The 22,841-nt window shown below is 40.9% G+C and overlaps 1 long non-coding RNA gene across 1 annotated transcript; it reads right to left on the bottom strand.

Annotated features, from left to right (window-relative positions):
• Nucleotides 1-1,907: 1,907 nt before the first annotated feature.
• LOC116642459 lies at nt 1,908-22,839 on the bottom strand. The gene is made up of 3 exons (XR_004301341.1): nt 22,783-22,839; nt 8,792-8,863; nt 1,908-3,535 (listed from the first exon to the last, which is right to left on the bottom strand). It is a non-coding gene; the product is annotated as an uncharacterized LOC116642459 (long non-coding RNA).
• Between the last annotated feature and the right edge of the window lie 2 nt (nt 22,840-22,841).

Genomic DNA, 22,841 nt, shown 5'->3' with positions numbered 1-22,841 from the left:
GTAGATGGCCTGTCTGTAGGTGAAAATATGCTTCACAATCCTTTTTTCAGACAGATGCCTTAAAAGTTGGTTCTGGAGCCTGTCAACAGGAAGGATTCCCGAGGAGGATGAGGAGTGAGGGAGGGTATCAGAATAATCACAATAACCCTTTGATGGGGACTCACACTTTAACAGATGAGCTTGTAGGCAGAGCTTTTGCTTCTTTTTCCAATTAGAAAAACAATACATGTTCATTGTCAAGAATTTAGGAGAAAAAAACCATATTTCCTTTCTATGGACAGCCCCTATCAGAAGAGATGAGGAGGAGTATATTGCAGGCAAACATTCTAATGAACAAGACTGAATCACATACTGTACTTGCACAATTGCGGTAATACGCATTCAAGGCAGAAAGACAGATTGTCCATCTTTATGCTGGCAATTTGTTAGCAAATTAGCACTCATCACTGACATCCTAAACATCTAAAGTACTTTCTTAAAGAAATATGAAGCAGGTTAATTCAGCAACATTCAACAACAAATACATTTCAGTTCCTACCAAGTTCCAGGTACTGTCCTAGGTTGGGGAACGTGGCAGTGAGCAGAACAAAGCACTCATGGAGCTTACGTTTTTGTAATACTGCATGTAATGCAATGTAAGGCGAAAAACAAAATGAACTTACAGAAATATTTGATTACTGAATTGGTAAATTTGTTTTTCACAGAGGTATGGGCTAGCAACTCTGAAACTACTTTATGTGCATTATAGGCTTGTGCAAATAAATAAATGAATTGTGGATAATAAGAGCCAAGTATCTTAATAAAAGAAAAGATATAAATAAGGACAAAAGGGAGACTACAAGCAACCTTGTGTTAGATGGAAATCAGAGATGTGAATGTGAATCATGGTTTTAAGTAGATAGAGATGTGTGTGCGTGTGTGTGTGTGTGTGTGTGTATTCAGATGTTTCCTAACTCTTTCATTGAAAGGGGCTGGCAATGATGACACCCCAGTAATGATGAGCACACCTGGTACCCACCACATCTTGGTTTCTAAACATCATTCTTCAATCAAAGGAACCAGGGCTCCTTGGAGAAATGGCTGATTCCAGGACTGGAAAGGGAAAGTCCAAGGATAAGCCTGGACTCAGTAGAATTCCAATTAATGAATGCTGAAGGAATGACAGAAAAATGATTCTTTGGTAAACATCACAGTAATAATTGTCACAGGCTAGCAAGATTGCCAAAATTAGTGGACAAACTATGATGAAAAATAGGATATTTGCATAGTCTCAAAGTATCTCTCCACAAGATACTTACTAGTTACAATGAGAAAAAAACCACAACTTTACAGTGGAGAGTCCTGGCAGACACCACCTTAACCAAATGATGAAAGTCAGCATCACCAGTGAGGAGACCTACTGACTTCGTGCACCCCAATAGGCTGCCTCGAGAAGGGCTCAATATCACTTCTTTAACCTTCTTGCCAAAAATGCTTAAGCTCTTCATACTCATGAGAAAACAGCAAACCAATTCAAACCGAAGGACTCTTTAAAAGAGCAAAGCATGGAAAATAAGGAACTGTTTCAGATTGGAGGAAATGTTAAAAACTTGAAAACTACATGCAATGGGGGACATGGATTGAATTTTGGACCAGAAAGAACTATTGACAAAAATTGAATAAGGTCTGCAGGTTAGTTACTAGTAGTATATAGATCTTCCAAAATAGCAATAGGCTACCAGTTAGTCAAAGTTATTAAGAAAATGACTATTACATGGAAGACAATAATCACATGTATTCATTTTAGGAAAAGGAAAAAAAATGCTTAGAATTTGGAAATCAGAGTTACAGCTGAATTCCATATGTTAAAGTTATGTGAAATGCTCCAATCAGTTTGATACAGCAATTCAAAATGATTCAAGTTCCATTCATCTCAAATCAGGCAACTTTCTCTCCCAATTCAACTGCTTCAAGTATGAGGACAAGGAACCATTAGATCCAACCCAAAGAAAAGAAAAGCCATCTATGCTGAAAGAGGAACAAAATTAGCACTCCATAATGGAACTTTGAGCCCTTGGATTGCCTTTAGCTAAAATTTTTCCAACTACTTTTAAGCATCCAGTTTTACCCTTTCCTCTGAATGATGACGTGCATGATATGTATGTCTCTGAATAAGGAGGAAAAAGAACTATTCTTTGTTTCCTTTGTCCTGTTTCCTTCTCTATGAGTGATCTTTTTATTCGAGTTCATTCCCATGAGAAAATGAACCCTGCATTGCTTTATAGGCAAGACCTGAACCATATGAACATCCTACACAGTCTAATAATCCGTTCTTGACTTTGATATTCTTTTGGTATATGTTTCAGTATGTTTGTTTCAGTACTCTGTTCGATAAGTTTGTTTAGTGGGGTGGGCATACTATACTGTATTCCACTAGGGTCACATTACTAGGCTGTCGCTGGGAGACAATTCTCCAGGGTCTCTGGCATTTCCGCACCTCTTGTAGGCAAGGTGCTCTCTTTCTTCCAAACTATCTGACCCGGAAACCTGTCACCTCCTAGCCTCCAATGAAACTGTGGCTGACAAACTTGTTAGCATGCAAGGAGAGCAAAATCTCACATCCTTGACAGTTTTTGACAGTCGTTTGAACCTGCTAACCACAAGTACTAATTTAGGCATGAGAGTTTAGGATCGGTGGTCAGTCCCGGAACTGCACTACATGACTTGCCAGTAAGCACCCCAAAAATACTCACTTGAGACAGGTTTAGCACCTCGAGGGAGTTTCGTTTCGTTTGTTTGTGTGTTTTTAACTATTTCTCCTAGAAGTCAGTGTCTCGTTTGGCAGGAAGAACACCCACCTTTGTTTCTTTCAGCCCGCCACCAGGTAGAGAAAGCTGTTTTCAAAAACCGGAGTTAGCTGGCATCATGGTTCTAATTCATGCCAATGACATTTTAGCCCCCTGAGAGGTCGGTTCCCCAAGCACGTGCCTCCTAACCTGCTCCATAATCTGGTTCTCTTTCTTACAAGAGCAAGTGCGTGCATGCGTGCGTGCGTGTCTCTGTGGGTGTGTTTGCATGAGCATCTTCCTACTTTCTCCCCCAGCAGTAAGCCTTGCCGCTATGATCAACATGTCTCTACAAGCCCAGAAAATTACATTCATTATATTCCTGGTTCCATTTTAGAAACGACTCTGAAAATCTCGAAGTCTCTTTTGTTTTGTTTCCCCTGAGAGCAGCACGTGCGGTGGGGAGGACAGTGGAGGAGACAGGGAAAGGTGGCAGCAGATGGTACAGATCACATAGGAGACTGAGTAGATGGATGACTTCGACGTGGCTTTTCTTTGGAACAGATGTGTTGCTCAGGAAGATGAGCTGAGTACTTGCCGTGAATCTTATCTTTGCCGTCAGAGATTTACTGAACGGGAGTAGTGTTTGGCTCTTTCGTTTATCTGTTGGCCGGTAACCAAACCAAAACGCTCCATATGCTGGAAGGGACTACCCTCTTTCGTTCAATGTAAGATTTCGCCCACTGTGAGATGCTCCATTATTTTCTGATCTAGTAAGAAAGAAAAATCGTTGCCAATTAACTCTGACACATTGCCTATTATAAGACACAACCTGATTTCGGGGATGTGACAACACGGAAAACCGTGTGTGGCTCAGGATGAATGACATAGGGTACCAGGGGTGCGAACTGTGCCGAGGCCACTTCAGGGTTTCATTTTCTGACTTAGCCTGAGAGTTCGGGTCCCTGAGTAAAGAATAACAGCTAGGACTTTTTAAACACCAACCTGTGCCTGCCCCATTTATGTTCATCCTCTAGACTGGAGGGGGCTGAGTCCCATTTTACAAAGCAGGAAACTGAGGGGTGAAGGGGAAGCTGCCAGGAGAAGGGGGGGATCCAGATTGCAACCCAGCCCAGGCTCGTCTCCACACGGAGGAGCCTTCGGTTCCTCTGAAGAACTGTCCCGCTGGAGCAGCTGCGCGGCTGGAGAGCGGCTGTGAGAGGGGTACCGAATCTAAATATTTGCGCATCTGTTTTAGAAACAAGTCCCACCCGCCACGCAGTTGTCACACAGCAATAATTGTGAGAGGGCGCTCCTCTCTTTAAGCTCGAGCTAAAAGTGCAAGGAGGGGCGAGGGGGTGGCGTTCGCCCCGCGCGGCAGCCATTGCTAGTGACATAATGGGGCTGATGCTTCTGGAAGCTACAGAGTGCAGCGTCATTGTTTACCTCCTGTCAAGTCTTTATTCCTACGGAGGAAGCCCTTGCAGAACTCTGCCTCCATCAGGCTTTTGGCCTTTTCAAGAGGCTGAGAGGTTAAAGCCTTTGAATTCTTAACGCATATGCCTAAAGTATTTCTAGTGCATTATTTAAAATATACCTTTCTCCCTCCCTCCCTCCCTCCCTCTCTCTCTCTTTTAGCTGTGGTTTGAAGAAGTCTTCACCACACAGAATTTTAACTGATGGCAAAAATATAAAGCCCTGAGGTAATGTTTTATCACTGTTTATTATTGTAGCCAAAGAAGAGGCCTTGACAAGTGTTGGCTGCTGCTGGGTTGCCATGGCACTAATCAGTCAAGCAGGGATGGGATTTTTAAAGCCTGCTTAACCCTTTTTCTTACCCATGAGTGCAACCCTGAAAGAAAGACTTGCATTTTGTGCAGTACTCTTGGGTGAAGCAAATCTGCCCCTTTGTAAGGAAGCCTCAGCCTAGCTGTCTGGGTTGTCGTGGCCCCTCTCCCCCCTGGCCCCAGCCACACGCTCTGCTCCAGCCTCATGGGCCGCCATCCCTTGGGCCTCTGAGCACAGATACGCATGGCTTCCTCCGCCCGGAACACCCTTTTGCACCTGTCCCGGCCCCAACTGCCATTCATGTTCTATTCTGTGAAGGTAGCATGTCCTCCAGGTAGCCTTCCCCATCCCTTCCTCCACACACTCTGGGTTAGAAACGCGTCCTAGGTGCTCCAAGAACACTCTGGATTTACCTCCATCTTGGCACACATCACCTTGAGTATAATTGTTTGAGACAGTCTTGGTGAAAGGCGTCTAGAGAGGGCGTGGGCTGTGTTCGAAGCTCTCCTTCGCTACTTACAAGTTGTGATGTTGGCCAAGTCACTTGACCTCTCTAAGCCTCAGCCTCCCTCTATGTGAAGGGAGAATAATATGAATGTTTACGTCACAGAATAATTGTGGGGGTTACATGAGGTAATCTAAACAAAATGCCTAGCACAAGGGAAATTTCAATAATCAGTAGAGTAAAAACTTGTCTCCTCCATGTAAGCTCCATGAGGGTAGGGACAATGTCTTTTATTTTTTTTTTATTCGGGACCTAACATAGTGCGAATTTCCTAAAAGTCTAACACAGGATGGCCAAGGATGGGTTTCTCTACATAAAGGAATTTTTCAGATAGCTACAGCTTACCCCTGAACACACACAAAGAAAATCCTTTCTTGTGTCTGCTTATTAAATTAATTCGCATATATTGGTGAAAATTGTGAAAACACAGCATGGCAAGAAACAAAATGAAAACCATCTGTGATCCTACCATCCACTGTTAATATGTTAGTGTACATCCTTTCATACACGCATGCATTCTTTTTAAGGCACATGTATACATTTATATTACATTGACATATTCTAATTTAATTTTCAAAACATTTGTTGACTATTTCTTTATTGATGAACAATGTTTCATAGTGTCAGTACTGCAGTGAACATCCTTGTGTCATGTGTCTTCGCAAACATATGGCATTGCTCATAAAATGTTTTTCGTGAACTGGTTGTGCCTTCCAGCAGTTTATAAGCATATCCATATCACTGTGCCCTTATCAGCACTGGCTTTATCTTTTAAAAAAAATCTTTGCCAATTTGGTACACAAAAAATAATATCTCATTTTCCCCCTCCTTCTGTAAATTGATCACACAGACCCTCATTTAGACCTTCTGATGACTCAGTGTGGTCATTTTGAGCATCAAGTACTCATCCCTCTGAATCTCCTTGCAGTTCCCAGGGGCTAATGAGGTGTGTGAAGCTCTTTGTCCCTACATTGAATGGCCCCAGATGGTTGGGCTTTTCTTCTTTGATTTTAGTTTCTTCCTACATTGCAACCACCATATGTGACTTCTGGCTGCTTCCAACAGAACATCGGCTCTTCTAATTCTCTATTTTTGATTCATTGTGTTTAACAAGCATTCACTGGATGCCTACAGGGTATGCGGTTTTTGGAAAGACTTTGAAGGATAAAGGAATACAAATAGTAACAGAACATATGAAGGACCTACCCTGAAAGAGGAAATAGAGTTGTAAATAATTATACAATGGAGTCAACTGGAGATAGACTGAGTCCTAAAATTAGGACTGAGGACAAAAAGGAACAAGATTCCAAAGTGGGGTCCCGTGTTTCTTTAAGCATGCTTTCAAATTCTACCCCAGGAAACTAGCACTGAGTAAAACCCTTTTAACCTTTGGCATAGAAACTAGATAAGATTATTGAAATCCTGTGTTAAATGAGATTAAGTAAACTTGATTTGGGGCTCGGGGTGCTTCTTCTGCCATAACAGCCCTAAACCTTCTGGCTCTGATTACAGGAGTTTCAGCGGTTCTTCAGAGAACATTCTTGCTTCTTTCTTTGGTCTCAGCTGTTTCTTTGGGGAGAGATTTAGTGCCAGGATATTCCAATTAAATGCTTCTGGGTAATAGTGAGAAATAGTGAAAAAGGATGATGTTAATAATGTGGCTTCTTTGTAACTGAACAATCTGAGATTCTTTCCTTTTATCCTCTCTTTGAAAAAGATGCTAATACAGGAGTGATACAACTGGTTGAAATGTAAATATTACTCAATATCTAAGATATTTTATTTACATGTGGCCAAAATACACATTTTGAAAACTTCACCTAACATATATTTCCTGATGTCTACTAAATATTGGACTATTGGTTTGCAAATTCCTAACTAGAATTGTTTTGTTCAATTTTCACCTAGATCTATTGGCATCACCTAAGCCCAAATGTGATCTGTAATTAGATGACTTTTCTTTTTTTTTTTTTCCTGTTGGACCTTCAGCATACAGTATAGAACCAACCTCACCAGGGGAATATCTGACTTAGTGGAACATTTACTCCATTTCCCTATAGCATATTATCCCATATAATGCTTCTTGTGATTGCAAAGATAAAACAATTTTACAACCAATAATGAATGAACGATGGGCAATTTTTTCTAGAATTCCTTTTCATCTTTGTCAGCTTTATGAAGATTTTCACATTTTCACATATATATTTCCAAAGAGTTGTATGTGTATTGGGAAAATATTCTGATGACTAATCTGACACATCTTCTTTTAACAACTCCAGAGAGAACATAGATCATTTATTGCTAGTTGTTTCAATAATTTTTCTACAATGAAAGGATTTATGAGGTTAAAAATTTCCATCCTGTATGTACTTGTTCGAGTACCTATTTATAAGCTTATATGACTAACTCCTTGATTTTTTAGCACCACTTAAAGTTGGTGGGCAAAGCTGACTTATTTGAGTTATGCCCCCATAAAACCTTGCTTCTTTAAAAAAAAAAAAAAGTTCCAGATAGCTGATTCAGGGCTATCCTTTGTTGCTTTATATATAGATTATGCTGCTACTTAACAATGCCTTCAGGGACTACTGAGGCATAATATTTGATTGGTCCTCTACTCAAAAAGCTCAATGTGTAGTATTAATTTGACTTTTTATTAGTAAACAAAATTATAAACTTAGTGACAAAGAGAAATCCTATGGTAACAGTGTAGCACAATTTCTTTAGGTTACATCTGAAAACCATCCTTTACTGTCATCGTAAACAATTTCTTCCAGCCTCCCCCCTACCACACACACACACACACACACACACACACACACACACACACAGATCTTAAACAAACACTAGTAAGGCTTCTAACAAGTCAAAGCCACATCTGTGGGACAACCCAGCCCCCATTAAGTTCCTACCTGGGAAAACTTAAAGTTGACAAAATAATTTACTGTTTGTTCCAGCCAACACCTGAAGACAGGACCCCTATTCCCCAATCTCTGTAAGACAGGAGAAGCCCTGCTTCCACCAGTTAGCAAACCCACATGGCCTAATCACGTTGACCTACCCGCTCCCCCCCCCTCCCACCAACCTGCTTTTTGTAATTTTCCACTTCTCTGACTCCCACTCAGTCTCCACACCTCTACACAGGTCAGCGTTGAGCTCGGTTCTACATTCAAGCTTTTTCTCTACTGCAGTAGTTACTCAAAAAAGTCTGTTTTTACTGGCTTTAACTAGTGTCCAGCTTTTTTTTTTTTAAACACATCCCACTGAAAACTCAAACTAAACCAATTAAAATATGGATATGTAGAAACTTTCAGGTCACCTCAAAAACATGTCAATAGCAGTAGTCTACAAATTAACCACAGTAAAATGGCAACTGGCCAGAGTTATGAAAACAGGTGATTTACAATCCATTCTAAGAAGAGGATTTAAAATAATGTTCCGCTCATCTCAATCATTCCTCCCATAAAATGAAAGAATACAAGAGGGAAGTCTTTTGACAAACAAGTAACTAGTCAGGATGAACTACAGTCAAACTTAAGAACATCACCCTTATCCAAAGGGTTAATTTTTCTGTTGGTGATGAGTTTTATTGCTGGTGGGCATTCCAGGAGTGTTCGTGCTGGATTTCCTCACTGGCCAACCGGGGACATGAGGTGGAGGAACTCCAGTGGACATTGTAGATGGTTTCTAACAGTCACTCCTCAGATGATTCTTCAAAGCCAACCACGCCACTTACCTGTGATTGGGCTGAGATGTCAGGTGGGGTTTGCTGGAGTTGTCTGGGGAAAGAGCCAGTTGTCTCTGCATCCTGAACATGGACAAGGATGAAGTTAGTGCCATAAATAGAGGGCAGAAATAGAAGGAAGCTGGATTCCAGATAATATTGTTGAGCCCCTGAATCAACCACCCCTCCAGCCTGCATCGACTAAGAGTAATATAAGAGAAGGCACTTATTGTTTATGACATTTGGGGTTCATATTCTGTTACTGGCGACCAGAGACATCTTAATCGAGACAGGAATCTGCATGGTGTTCTATAAGGTTCTCTCTCCACCAGCAGCAGCAGAGCCCACAAGAGGGAGGCAGGGCTCTCCAAGGAAGAGAGAGGGGCCTTCCAGCTCAAGGGAGCCCCCCAGGGGCAAAACTGTCTGTTTGATCTGAGCAGAGGAAGTTGGGTCTCCTAAAACTCAGCCTGACCAGTTGCCAGGGGACACAGAATTTTTGATAAGGGAAAGTGGTTAGGGAGGGGGCAAGGAGAAATCATTCTGAAACCAGCAAGTCTGTGAAAGCAGTTAAATGTGTATGTGTGTTGGGGTTGGGGGATGAGGCAGTGTTGGGTGAGCTAGAGGGGAAGATGAACATTAAAGAGAGGAAAGATAATGAAGACAATGATGTGAGAGGATACTAAAGGTTTCTTTTTCTTTTTTCTGAAAAAGTATGTTACATTTGGATCACCTGGTTTATTTGTTTATTTTTAAAGATTAGCTAGAACTTTGTTCTGAATCCATCTGGTCCTGGTGACTTTTTCAAATAATAAATCTTTTAAACAGAGCACCAAAAGGAAGCTATCTCCATCCTGATGGTGTCCTTGGCTGCAAACACCACTGGCCTTTCAGCCCCAGGATGGAACAGACTCAGCTCATTTATTCAGCTCTCCTAAAAAGCCAAGGAGACCAGTAGGCATCCCAAGAGCACCTACATGTGCTAGTGCCATTTTCCTCCCTTCAAAGGTCCTCTAGGTCATTTGATACCAGTCCTAGGGCTCTTTGCAGCAGTCTCCAGGCTCTGATTCAGTCTAGAGGGCAGAAGTCCTATGTCAGCTGCCAGATTTCTCCATCCAGCCCAGCTCAGACCAAGGCCATGCTCCCATCCTCTGGGTTCAGCTTGCCTGCTAGCTGTAGGACCCACTCATCTCCACGGGAGAAGCAGTTGGATTGTTGTGGTGGAGGAGGGACAAAGGACATCAACTTCCAAACTCTTCAAATGTTTAGGAGGAGAAAAACTGGAGCTGGAGGAGTCAGAAGGATCCTCTAGAAGATGAACAAACAGATGAATGTACAAACCTAGGACAGGAGAAGGGAAAGGTATTCCAGGTCAGTAGGTACATCCTACCTTAAGGAAGGTCGTATGGTAGTTAGCTTGGATGAGATTTGGGGCCAATATAAAACTGGTTGGATAAAATTGGATCCCGATCAAGGAAATCTATAAGTGCTAGATTGAGTTTGATCCTGGGTGTGGTAGACAGCAAGGGAAGTCAGGAAGACCTGAGTATAAATCTTGGTCCTTCATTTGCTGGCTTTGTGAACTTGGGAAAATTGCTTAAATTCTCTGACCCTCATGGAGATAACAATACCTTCTTCCAGAGCTCTTGCTAAAAGATCATGTCTGTAAAAGATAAGGAATGACATATCATCAACTCTCTTTCCTCTTCCAGTGGTATTGAGGAAGAAAGACATGGTCTCCTGAGACCCCAGAGGAAACAGAAATGTTGCTGCGGGGAATGAAGTTGAGAAGGTGTCAAGAGGAAATCGGTTTGAAACAGACAAGACTGGGAAGGTACCAAACTGTACTTGTGTGTTTGTTGGGGCCGTTTTTGGGGACACTAGCTGTTGAAAGAGCTAGTGGGGAAGACAGGATGATAGAAGAGGAAGAGGAACTAAGAAAATGAAGTAAGAGATCTTTAAGATTTCCTTTGCATGTGTGACTCTGGGTCACACATAAAAGACAGAGCAAATTGCACAGATCGACACATCAAGCACCCAATTGGATGATTTAAATTATGGCAAATCATAGTAGAAGAAAGAAACTAGCCATCAGAAGAGTTGTAAATAGAGTTCCTCCAAAGCTAATACATAGCTTACAGTACCCTTTGGGAAGTTCGGAATTATATATTGTTTTTTTAGCTTTGTACACAAACACATACATTTTTCTTCCCCTTGAACATGGGATGGGGGGAGGGGAGGGACAAAATGTCCATGATTTTAAATGGTATTTGAGCCATCCTGCTAAAGAAGATTCACAGTTACTAATTTTAGGATGCATGTGATTAATCTCTCAGATACTAGAAGAAAAATATAATGCCCAAATAAGAGACACTATTTTTTATCAGTTGTTTAAATATTATTCATCTAAAAAGAACTATTTCAGATCTTAGAAAAATGATCATAAGAACCTCACAAATACTTCTCAGGTTTTTCATATGTTTTGAAACACTGAGGAAACCATCTGCAGGAAATGTGGCAGATGCATTAAAGAGTATTCTTATTGAAACAAATTAAAATAAATATATGTGCGAAAGTGTCTAGCATGATGCCCAGCAAACAAGACAAACTCAATTAATGTTAGGGGAATCCAATTAAGTCCTTTAATCCAAATTTAATCCAAAATACTATCAGACAGCCCTTGGCTTTAGAACAGATTTGGGTCCAAAAATGTGGCTGGAGTAAGCCTCAAGGGTAACCATTGCTTATTCAAAGCTCCCGGAGACAGGCTGAGGATTATTTGACATTCACTCCTTGTTTCAATATTTAATTTAGTGGGTTACAAGGAGAATATTTCTGTTGCACCTTTAAAAAGTCCGTGATTACCTAAAGGTTGTTTTAGGTTGGCTGTTGTTTGGGAGGCTGTTGGGATTAAGATGGTGTCTCTGGTGATAGGAGAGTTCAGTGATCCACAAAAGCGGGGGTTCTACACACTCCTTCTCGCTGAAGCCTTGGATGGCTGTAAGATGTATTAACTAGAGTGTGTGTGGACACACTCCCCTCATTGAGTTCTCATTATATCCCACGTACTTGCAGACATTTTCTCATTTGATCCTCATAACAACCCCCTGAGATAGGTATTATTATCATCTCCATTTTGTATATGGGAGAACACAGTCTGGGGGTAAAACCAGTGCTGTGTGGGTAGATCAGCGGAATTTGAAATTAGATTGACCTCAGTTTAAATCTTGGCCCATGACTTTGGCATTTCCTACCCATAATGGGTCTCCATTTGCGAATTCTAGTTTTGTTAGAATAATTCTTAGAAGACTAGAATTAGAAGTTGAGGTTATAATTACCTAACGAATATTTTTTAATAACTGTTAACAGCAAGCTGTGGATATCAAATGCCTGTCGTGCACTGTTTGGGAATAACTGGCTCAAATTTGTCGTATTCATCAGGTTGTTTGGCATTGTGAAGTCCCAGTTTGAATTCACTCTGCACCATGGCATCAAGTCAGAACTAAATTTTCACGAGCTAGGACTCCCTAATTGATTTGGTGACTTTCTCTTTGTTTCTTAACAAGTCCCCTCCCCCCACCATCCCTCTCCATAATGTAGGTGTTCTGTATTCTACCTGCCTCCACCTGAAGATATATGAAGGGAAAACTGAATAAACATATACTATTATCTTATATCTACTCTTTCCAAAGCACTAGTTTCCTTCCTGAAGATCCAAGTTCCTATCTGGTAGCATTTCTTAGTGCAGGTCTTCTGGTAATGAATTCCCTTAATTTCCATTTATCTGAAAAATGTTTTTGTTTCACCTTCATTTTTTAAGTACTTTAATGGAGAAACAGTTCGCCTTCAGTTAAATGTCCAAATTGCAATGTTCAGCTTGATGAATTTTTATGTAGGTCTATACTCAGGTAACTACCATCCCAAGAAAGATACAAACATTTCTGCCACCCCAAAACTTCCCCTGTGCCTTCTTGTCGTCAATTCCCTTCCCCATCCCCCAGCGATGGTAGTCGCTAATCTGTTGTCAGTCACTGTAGTTTTGCCTTTTCCAAAATACTGTATAAATAGACTCATATAATATGTACCCTTTTGAGTCTGGCTTTTTTTGCTTGACACAATGTATTTGAGATTCATCCAAGCCATTACCTGTATCAGTGTTCATTTCTTTTCATGGCTGAGTAGTATTCCATGGTATGGATGGACCACAGTTTATCCATTCACCGCTAGGGAAACCTGGGTTGTTTTCAGCTTCTGGCAATTTTGGATAGAGCTGCTGTAACACTAGGAAACACGTTTTTGTGTGAATATGATTTTCAATGATCCGCATTAAATGGATGGAGGAATGCTGAGTCATAAAGTAAGTGTATGTTTAATGTTATAAGAAACTGCCAAACTTTGGGCGCCTGGGTGGCTCAGTTGGTTAAGCGACTGCCTTCGGCTCAGGTCATGATTCTGGAGTCCCTGGATCGAGTCCCGCATCGGGCTCCCTGCTCAGCGGGGAGTCTGCTTCTCCCTCTGACCCTCCCTCCTCTCATGTGCTCTATCTCATTCTCTCTCTCAAATAAATAAATAAAATCTTTAAAAAAAAAAAAAAAAAAGAAACTGCCAAACTTTTTCAAAGTACTGTACCATTTTATATTTCTACCCAAAGTGTAGGAGTTTTGGGTTCTCGGTGTTGATATTACCAGTTTCATTATGTTTTAGCCATGCTCATTATGGTTTTAATTTGCATTTCCTTGATCAATAACAATGTGGAGCATCTTTTCATGTGATCATTTACTGTCTATATATCACCTTCGTTGAAGGGTCTTCAAATCTTTTTTCCATTTTTTTTCCCCTGGGTTGTTTGTTTCCTTATTGCTGAGTTTTCAAAGTTTTTTTATCTACTCTAGCTACCAGTCTTTGATTAGATATGTGTTCTGCAAACATTTTCTCTCATTCTGCAGTTAGTCTTTATTTTCTTAACAGTGTCTTTCAAAGAGAAGCTTTCAGTTGTGATAAAGTCTAATTTATTATTGTCTATTTTACAGTTTGTGTCTTTGTGCTATATCTAAGAAATCTTTGACTAACCCAAGGTCACAAAGAATTTTTCCTATGTTTTATTCTAGAACTTTTACAGTTCTGCATTATACACTTAGGTCTCTGAGACATTTTGAGTTCCTTTTTACATATGGTTCAAGGTACCGTCAATGTTCTCGCTCTCTTTTTCTTTTTTGCATATGAATGTCCAGCTGTTCCAACACCATTTTTTCACTTCCTGAGTCCACTGCCTTCATTGATTCTCTGTTAATAGTTTATTTCATCTGTAGTATATCTTTCAAGAGTCTTATTTCATACTCACTTTGGCTAAGAACTGAGTTTTAAGCTTTAGTAATAAAACACTTGAAGGATTTAGGAAGGAACAATGAGAGGGAGGGAAGGAAATAAAGAGCAAAACAAACAGATTGTCTACTGACAATCTTTGGGCTGCCAGCCCTGGTGCGCCTCGCTGAGAGAGCACGAACCTTACACACAACCCAGGCTCAAGGAGAGGTCTGAGCCTGGGGTCCTACCTGGAGAAGGCATAATCAGGTGCCTGCCTCAGGACCAGGGCCCTTGGACAACCCCCACTGCATAAGGCTCTCCTAGGACAAAGGGTGTCAAGAGAGAAAAGAAGGCTCTGAATGGGGGCTAGAGGCCATGAAAGAATCTTTTCAGTTCTACCCAATTATACCCAGGTTTGAATCATTGTTTTCAGTGTCAAATACCAAGAACCCCCACACCTGAGTAAGTAATCTCCTGTTCTTGCTAAGACTCAGATTAGTAAATGTGAACCAGGCACACAGATGTCAATCTGGCAACCTAGTAAAAACCGTGGGCAGGAAGATTTCCTCTTCCTCCTCTCTCTCCTTCTCCCTCTAGGAGGAAGGCAACAGAAAGGAATAATTAGTCAACCACCCAAATAATTATTTGAGCTTCAGCTACCAATAATTGTGTCATCGGACATGGTGGCTGGCTACAAAATGCAGAGATGTGGCGCATCTGAACTATTACTGAGTTTGTCAAGTGGTTAGTGGACACCCCGCCATTATTATGCTCATCCTTGCAGAGGGAGGCCCCTTTGTTCCCTATTGCTTCCTAGTTATCTTTGCATTCTACAAGAGCAGCACGTGAGGTGACTCTGTCTTGTGCACTGTCTTTCTCTCACATTATTGTTGTCTTAAAGTCACAGAAAGTGCTGGTAAGATGAGATATTTGTATATTTCTAATGTCTGGGTCCTGGCCATCAACATTCTTAATCAAATCAAATTCACACATTCTGCCGCAATTCACCCATGTGATACAAAGTCCCCAGTCAATCAGTTGGTCTAGTTGCTCTAGGCAGACCTAGCTTCAGGTTGAACTGACACCACGCCAACCAGTTGGAAATCTGAAAACAGAGGTTTAGTGAACATTACGTATATAAGAAACTGAGATGACTACTAAAGCAATTCAGTAAGTAGCTGAATTTTCTATGCTTTCATAAGACTTGACTCCTATGGTATCCCACGTGGCCATATTCATGCCCATTTCCCCCATGCGTCACCAGCCCCTTGCGGACTATGTCTAGTTTATCCACACATCATAAATACCTCCCGATCATCCTTGCATCTAGAAGAGTGACTAATTCAATATGTGTTCAATAAATACTTGTTGACTTTGGTTGAAAATTGTTGAATGTACTGAAGACATAGAAGGCAGTTTATCTTATCTGCGGGTATCACGGAGCGTGATGAGTTTGGCACTGTTGGTGTCGATGACATAATCAACTGGCTGGAATTCAACCTGATCTCAGCAATTTGGAATGTTAGGCCGCTGAAACCAGAAATTAATAGGAATACAGGCAAAGACCTGTGTAAAATGTATTTGTAACTGGGCTTTCATAAGTCTAGGATGGATATCTGGTTTGACAGCTCCTGTCTAAGTGAAAAAGATCTGGCAGTTTTCAGTGCCACACACTCAATACAGGTATGATGTGGCAGTTTGCAATGCAAAGGCAATTTAAATGACAAGTACCCAAAGCCTGAGGTGCAGTTCAGGGAAGTAGCACACTCATTGCACGCTGCTGGCCAAGCCACAGGTGGGATGACACATGAGTTTCCAGCACTACATTCTAAGGGGAGAATTGGCAATTAGAGCATGTTCTGCAAGGTGGGAAAAGATGAGGCTTAACCCATGGTATGTACGTGGCTCTGAATAATTTGTGACTCACTGAGTTCAGGGAGTGAGAGGGGGCCCTGTAATTTACAATGTAGCTAGGAGAATATTTTCTTTCTGGGCTCAGGCGGAACTGTCTCTGTGAGCTGATGTTTGCCCTTGGAAGACATGTGCGCATAATCTAGTAGAGCTCTGTTAAGAGCAGGGAATATCGGGAAGTCAAAGAACAAAGTGCACCGAACATGCTACTTCTGGTACTTCATCTACCCAGTGCCTTCTAATTGCAGGCTTCAGCCGCGATGTTCTCATGCACAGATGCTGTGGATCCTCCTTGTGCCTCAGCTTTGGGCTCAAACTGCCTGTTCCCCCCACAACACCAGCAGCCTAGACTGATTCTTCTGGGACTGGCTCCTGACATGGGGAACCCTTAGAAAATATGGGTGCAGGGACAGGAGCAGCCATCTCAGGCTTCCTTGGCACACCCTTCTGCTTTGGATGCTCCTTGTGCCCTCTCATCTCTTGCAACCCCACTCTCCCCGGATCTCGTGTGTGACCATCATGTAGTAGCATCTTTCTGCCCTCTTCACCCTCTTGCACTGATTCTGAACTCCCTCAGACTTCCACTTCCTCTGCGTTCTGGAAGGTTGCTCATCGGCATCCTCCACCCACTGGTCTTGCCATACATCAGACCCAGTTGCTCTCAGCTCCTCCTCTTTTCCAGCATTTACTTTTTCAGAGCCTTAACTAATTTGTATGAATGTAACAATTTTGTAAGGAGATAGAAAAATAATTTATAGGGGCACCTGGGTGGCTCCGTCAGTTAAGCATCTGCCTTCGGCTCAGGTCATGATCCCAGGGTCCTGGGATCGAGCCCCGCATGGGGGTCCCTGCTTGGCGGGGAGTCTGCTTCTCCCTCTCCCTCTGCCCCTCTCCCCCACCCGTGTTCTCTCTCGCTTGTTTGCTCTCTCTCTCTCTCAAATAAATAAATCTTTAAAAATAAGAAAAGAAAAATAATTTATATATACTTCGCACACCTGAGATTTAATCCTTTTTTTTTTTTTTTAAGTGGCTTCCTGTCCTGCCTGTCTCATAGCATATCAGTTAGGTGCATAATCTCTGGGGTCAGACATGTGCAGGTTCAAATCCTGGGCCTGCCACTAACTTGTCATTAACTTGGGCAAGTTACTCAGTATTGCTGAGCATGAGTTTCCTCATCTGTAAAATGGGAATTACAGCTACCTAATGCATAGATTAAATGAGATACTATTAAGTAAAGTTCTGGCAGAGTATCTGGTACCTAGTAAGCCTAAAAACACTTATTGTTACTTATAACACTTCTAACTATATACGTTTTTATACTTTATATATAAATCTAGGTAATTTTATGTAACTAGATACTGTAATACTTACAATTATTTCACAATATCCCTTTAACATCCCTGCTCAAATTTCTCCTATTCTGTATCTTCATGTTTAGTAGAGGGTATTGAGTCACAAATTATGGAAAAATTTAATTGCTAGTTGAGTAGAATATTTACAGTTACCATATGGTACTGGTTTTATCTCAGAAAACTGATCTTAGAAATTTAATTTTCCTTTTCTTTCTTTCTTTTTTCTTTTTAAAAAAATGTTTTAACATTATATTATCCTCGAAGCAAAGTGGCCAAGTGCCCATAGTATCTGGGCAACAAAACCAAGTTCAATGTAAAAGTATTTATTCATTCTGGAGCTTTCATATCATTTGAGTTAGTAAATCAATATTAACTTGCACAGTATCCTTATATCCATGAATTAAATTAGTTCAAGGCTTTTTTCCAAAAGAGCCAAACCTCATAATTAATTTTATTTGGTCATTATCCAGAATATCATAATAATTTTTAAATGTCAGGTCAGACATTTCTAATACATAGAAATCCCATTTGGGAATTCGGAAACCTATCTGTTTGCTCCTTTTAATATTGGTGTGTCCTGGCTGATGGTTTTTTAAATAATATTATCGCTCAGTACTTTTTCTTCTTAAAAAGCATCTGGGTTTCAAACTAGCTAAAATCAGGAAAACTTAAAGAGAAGTCAAAGCCGTTCTCATTGGGATAGCAAGAAGATACAGTTGATGCTGAGTAGAGAAGGAAATGGAGGAGAGAAGACAAGAGAGCATCCCCTGGGCGCAGGCTAAGCGGTCCCAGATGGAGCATCCGCCATGAACTCAGAGAAGCCTCTGAGCAGGGGCAAGAGGCTTAGACTCCATGTTCTTCATGGCTCTGGGGGAGAGGAACAGGGCTGCTACCAGGTATAAGACACCTAACAAAAACAAATATTCATCTGGGAGCATGTGAGGAAACTCTGTGTCCCTAAGAAAAATTTCCACAGAAAACCTTTATATTCAACAAAGGGATGACTGGGCCCTGGGCCCTGGAGGTGCCCACCTGAATGATGCTCTGAAGGAAATTATATTGTGTGCAGAGCCCAAGGGTGTTAGATTTTGTTTCATCACTGCAGAAACAGGAGGAAAAGGTCTCCTTCTGTAGGAGAGCCTGTGGCCAGTTGACTGCTCATGGGCACACTCGCTCTGTCTCCTCACTGCATTCCCATCACTCTCACATTAAATTCTCCTGCGCATGTGGGGCTTCTGCTCCATGACTGAGTCTGGCTTGAGCAGGAGTGTCAAAGGGGAGGGCACAGATGAGGACTGTGGCATCTTTGCCCCAAATGATGCTTCCTAGCCCAGCCTCAGGGGGTAGGGGGTGGCAACTGGAAACTCAGGGAATGTTTCCAAAAGAACGTTTGAGACTCTGGCCAAGGAGTGAGTGCCAGATCCTGACAGAATTATTTCCATGAGAGAATTGGTAAGATAAAGGACAGAAGCTGAAGGAATACAAAGGACCCTGAATGTAGTCAGGTCTGCTTAAGGACCCATGTAAGCCAGTGTAGCAGGGATTTAGAGAAATGGCCTTTCTCCCCTCCTCTGCACTAAACCCAGCACCACACTCACACCCAGGAATATGGCACCTTTGGCATGAATACTGACATCCTTACCTCAGATAGTGGAGGCTGGCAGTGGTAGCCTCAGAATGGCAGGCAGCAGAAAGACATGGTGGACGCCATGTGGTAACTGTCTGACAGGTCTGTGAGCAAATGTGAAGCACCTCTTTGGGGTGTCCCCAAAATAAATAGGAATGAGTTGGTAGGGGGTGGGGGGAGATACTAAGTTACTCTTTGAGAAAATGGAGTGGTGCCACAGGAAATTTCATAAGCTGGTGAGGCCAGATAACGCTGGGTTTACACGTCCAAATATTAGAAAGGCAACAGTCAAATATCCCATTATAGTTCTTGCCATCATCTCAAAAAATAAAGAGAAGAAAAAAAAACAGAAAAGAGGGAAGGCACCTCAAATCTACCAGTGTCATGAATTTGGTGTAACATTGAATCTCTTCATGCTGAATGATATAAAAATGCATTCCATTTTTCACAAAATGTTTACAAAAGCCCGCAAAGCAATTGCCTATCATTTTTAATTTTGAAAAGTAAAGAAGGATTAATGATACAAATTTGTATCTAGATGATACAAATCACAAATGGCAGCACTGCCATAATTTGCTTTATGAAGTGCCCACTTACCTACCGTAGAGGCACAACCACAATTTAGACCCTAACAACTAATCTCCATCTTCTGCTCTCTGCTTCTGATCGTCTACATCTCTGAAAGGTTCGTGCAGGACCTTCTGTGCCAATGTTACTTAGTCTCAATTAAGAACAAGAAAATTAATATGGAGTTTAAATTGGGGTGACCTCTTCTCAAAGATGAAATAAGGGACTATCAAAGTTCATCAGAACATCTGGCAATGCTCGCTGAGGGAGAAATGTCCATAAGGTTTTATTATCAAAGGCAAAGTTTGCACGGATTACAATAATTCATAACCTCAGAGTCAGCACTTTTATTCTTACACTTAAAGCCTCAGTTAATTGAAATTAGTGGACCATTCTGATGAAAGAATATTTCTGGCTCATCATCCCTTTTTTAAAAAAAAGTCAGTACTTTGTCAGCATCTTTCTAAATATTTTGTAAGTCAACTGTTCTGTTTTAAGAGGCCCAGTTCCTTTCCACATAACTGAAATTGTGTTGATGATTACAAACCTTACAATGTCTCTGCTCCGTAATTCTGAACTCACACTTCTCATTTTTCCAGTACCATTCATTCATTCATCAGTCAATTTGACAAATATTTACTGAATGCCTACTATGTGCCAAGTACTCTTCTAGAGGCTAAGGGTATAACAGAGAACAAAACAGACAAAAATCACCTCCATGGAGATTAACTTCTAGTACAATGTTCTAGGGATAAGGAATAAGAGGCTGGGCTGATTTAAGTTATACTAGGGCATATCCTTGTACTTGATTTTTTATTAATCATAGAAGTCAACTAGCCTGATGTTATATGATGCTTTTTCCTGAAATATATACTTCTAATCTATTTAAATATAGTTTCACGGAGTTGGGCCCTGGCTAGTGAAAGTATTCTCCATTGTATTTCTCTTAATTATGGGCAATGAGAGAGAAAAACCATGGATAGTAGAAAGAACGCTGAATCTCTGACTTTTAAATCTAGAACTATTTTTACTCCCTCAGTCTAAGCTATCTCCATTACTGGAAAAATAAATTTTTTTAAGTAAAACAACTCCATTTTTTTCAGTGCTGAACAGAGGACAGAACATCATTATCAACCATCACAACCCTTCTGCAATCTTAGTCCTGTCAAGGAACATCCTGTAATTTCTCCTCCACCTCCAAAATCAGAACTGAATCCAAGATCAGTGCAGAACTGGGGGCTAATAATAGTCCACTCCCACTGATAACAGAAAGGCTGAGGTCTTCACAAACCTTTTCAAAGAACAGTTTGATGTAACTTTAAAGTCACAAATGGTTCTGTGTCTCTAAGCCAACATTTTGCAGAGGGCTGAGCTCAGTTAGAAATCTGAAAACTGAAAAGAACCAGTGAAGCCGGAAGCTAGTTCATAAAAGAGCAGCTGAAATGGCTGAAAGCTTGGGAGGCCTCCTGGTGAGGTGATGCTAGAACCGAACATATTGCTCTGAGTTGGCCAGGTAACAGAGAACACCTAGAGGAATTCAAAGTATGCTTTGCAGTGGGCCCTGCAAGCAATAGACCAAAATGCTGAGAAAGCTAAACTCATAATGATACTACGTTGAGTGCTTGACATGTATTATCTTTTTGAAGCCTTCCAATAACTCAGGAGGCAGAGATTATTGCTATTATTCCCATTGAATGGTTGAGGAAAACTGAGACTTTCCTAACTTGCACAAAGCCACACAGCTAATAATGGAAGAACTAGGATGTGAACCCAAGTTGGCTCTAAAACCCCCAGATCCTTGTTGCTACGCCATATAGCCTTAAGAGCAGAAATAGCCAGCTGTCCATAAGATAAAAATAAATGAGGACATATAAACAAACAAGAATTCAATTCTCATCACCCCAAAGATTGTAAATGGAATAGAATGTCTTATTGAGATGGATGGGGTTCAGGTCTGCCTGAAAGCTAAAAGCTATATTAAAATGGCTTTGGGGGGGTGGTCCCCTTTTTTCTGGTAATGATTGAAAGATGGTTTTTACTCATTATACCACTTGGAAAACATAGATGACATAAGGAAAATTAACATTTTGATTAAATAACATGTCTGATATCCTGGGAATGTTAAATACCCAATTAGAGAGTGAACTTTTGTCAATCAGGGAAAACTGAAGTACCTACAATTCAGAGACTCTAACATTATAATGTCAGGTAAGTGTTCATGTCTTAGTGATTCTGTATGGCTAAAGAGGTGGGCAGAATGCACATAGAAAATTTCTGAACTACCTCTGCTCTGTCTGAGGGTAGAATTCCTAAATGTATTTTGCCTTAATGTCTTAGAGAAAAGAGCCTTAAGGAAATTGGCATAAATCTTTCAAGGAATCTAAGATAACAATGTGCTTGTGTTTCCTGTGATAAAGTTAATCTGTATGTTGGGGACCCACAAAATGGTGGTCACAATAGTGGCCCAGCCCATGTCACAGATCTAAACCTAAATCGGCCTGCACTTATGGGAAACACCTGTCAAGGGAACTGAACACACACCAATTACAGTCCTCCGATCTAGCTTTTGATAGCTTACCTTACCCTAGAAAATAGGACCTGCTAGCTTTCCAGAGAAATCCCCAACCTCCTGGGCACTTGCAAGAGGTAGGTGTATGCCAGTAAACAACTGAGGGGGAGGGGGTTTGATTCATTATTTGCAGATTTCCATGATGTAAATACTCCCGCCATGTTGGATTGCAAGCTACCAAGGTGACATCAAGCCACCTCCTAGAAATGTAACCATCTGCTCCCCCAAGCCAGTACCAAGGCTCCAGCACATCATTGATTCTAGGCCTTTAAGGCAAGTTCAGCCAACATTCTTCTTGTCATAGACTTTAGGATTTCACAAGCAAAAATAAAAATTTTTGAAAATTAGAGGAAGAATAACCTAAAATCTCTTCCTCTCCTTCTTTCTCCCTCTCTCCCTCCTTCCTTTCTTTGCCGAGTGCTAAAAAAAAAATGACAATCTATAATCACCATCATTTCATAAAAGAAAGGATGTTTTAATGACAAAAAGTGAAAGCAACATAATTTTAGAATAAAGAATAGCCTTTAAATTTAATGAATCTAGATCTATGAAAATGTTATTACCTTATTTTTCTCATTTTGTTATTATAAACTAGTGGAATTTTGGTCTGTCCATTAGGATGTTTTTGGCTACAAATGACAAACAAACAAACAAAACAACAATAACAACAACAAACCTGGCAGTGGCTCAAATAGCTTGGGTCATTTTCTTATATCAAGAGGTCTAATGGTTGGT

This window comes from Phoca vitulina, unplaced genomic scaffold (assembly GCF_004348235.1).
Source record: "Phoca vitulina isolate PV1807 unplaced genomic scaffold, GSC_HSeal_1.0 scaffold23, whole genome shotgun sequence".
In the NCBI taxonomy this organism is placed as follows: Eukaryota; Metazoa; Chordata; class Mammalia; order Carnivora; family Phocidae; genus Phoca; species Phoca vitulina.
This window is presented reverse-complemented; position numbering and strand designations above follow the sequence as displayed.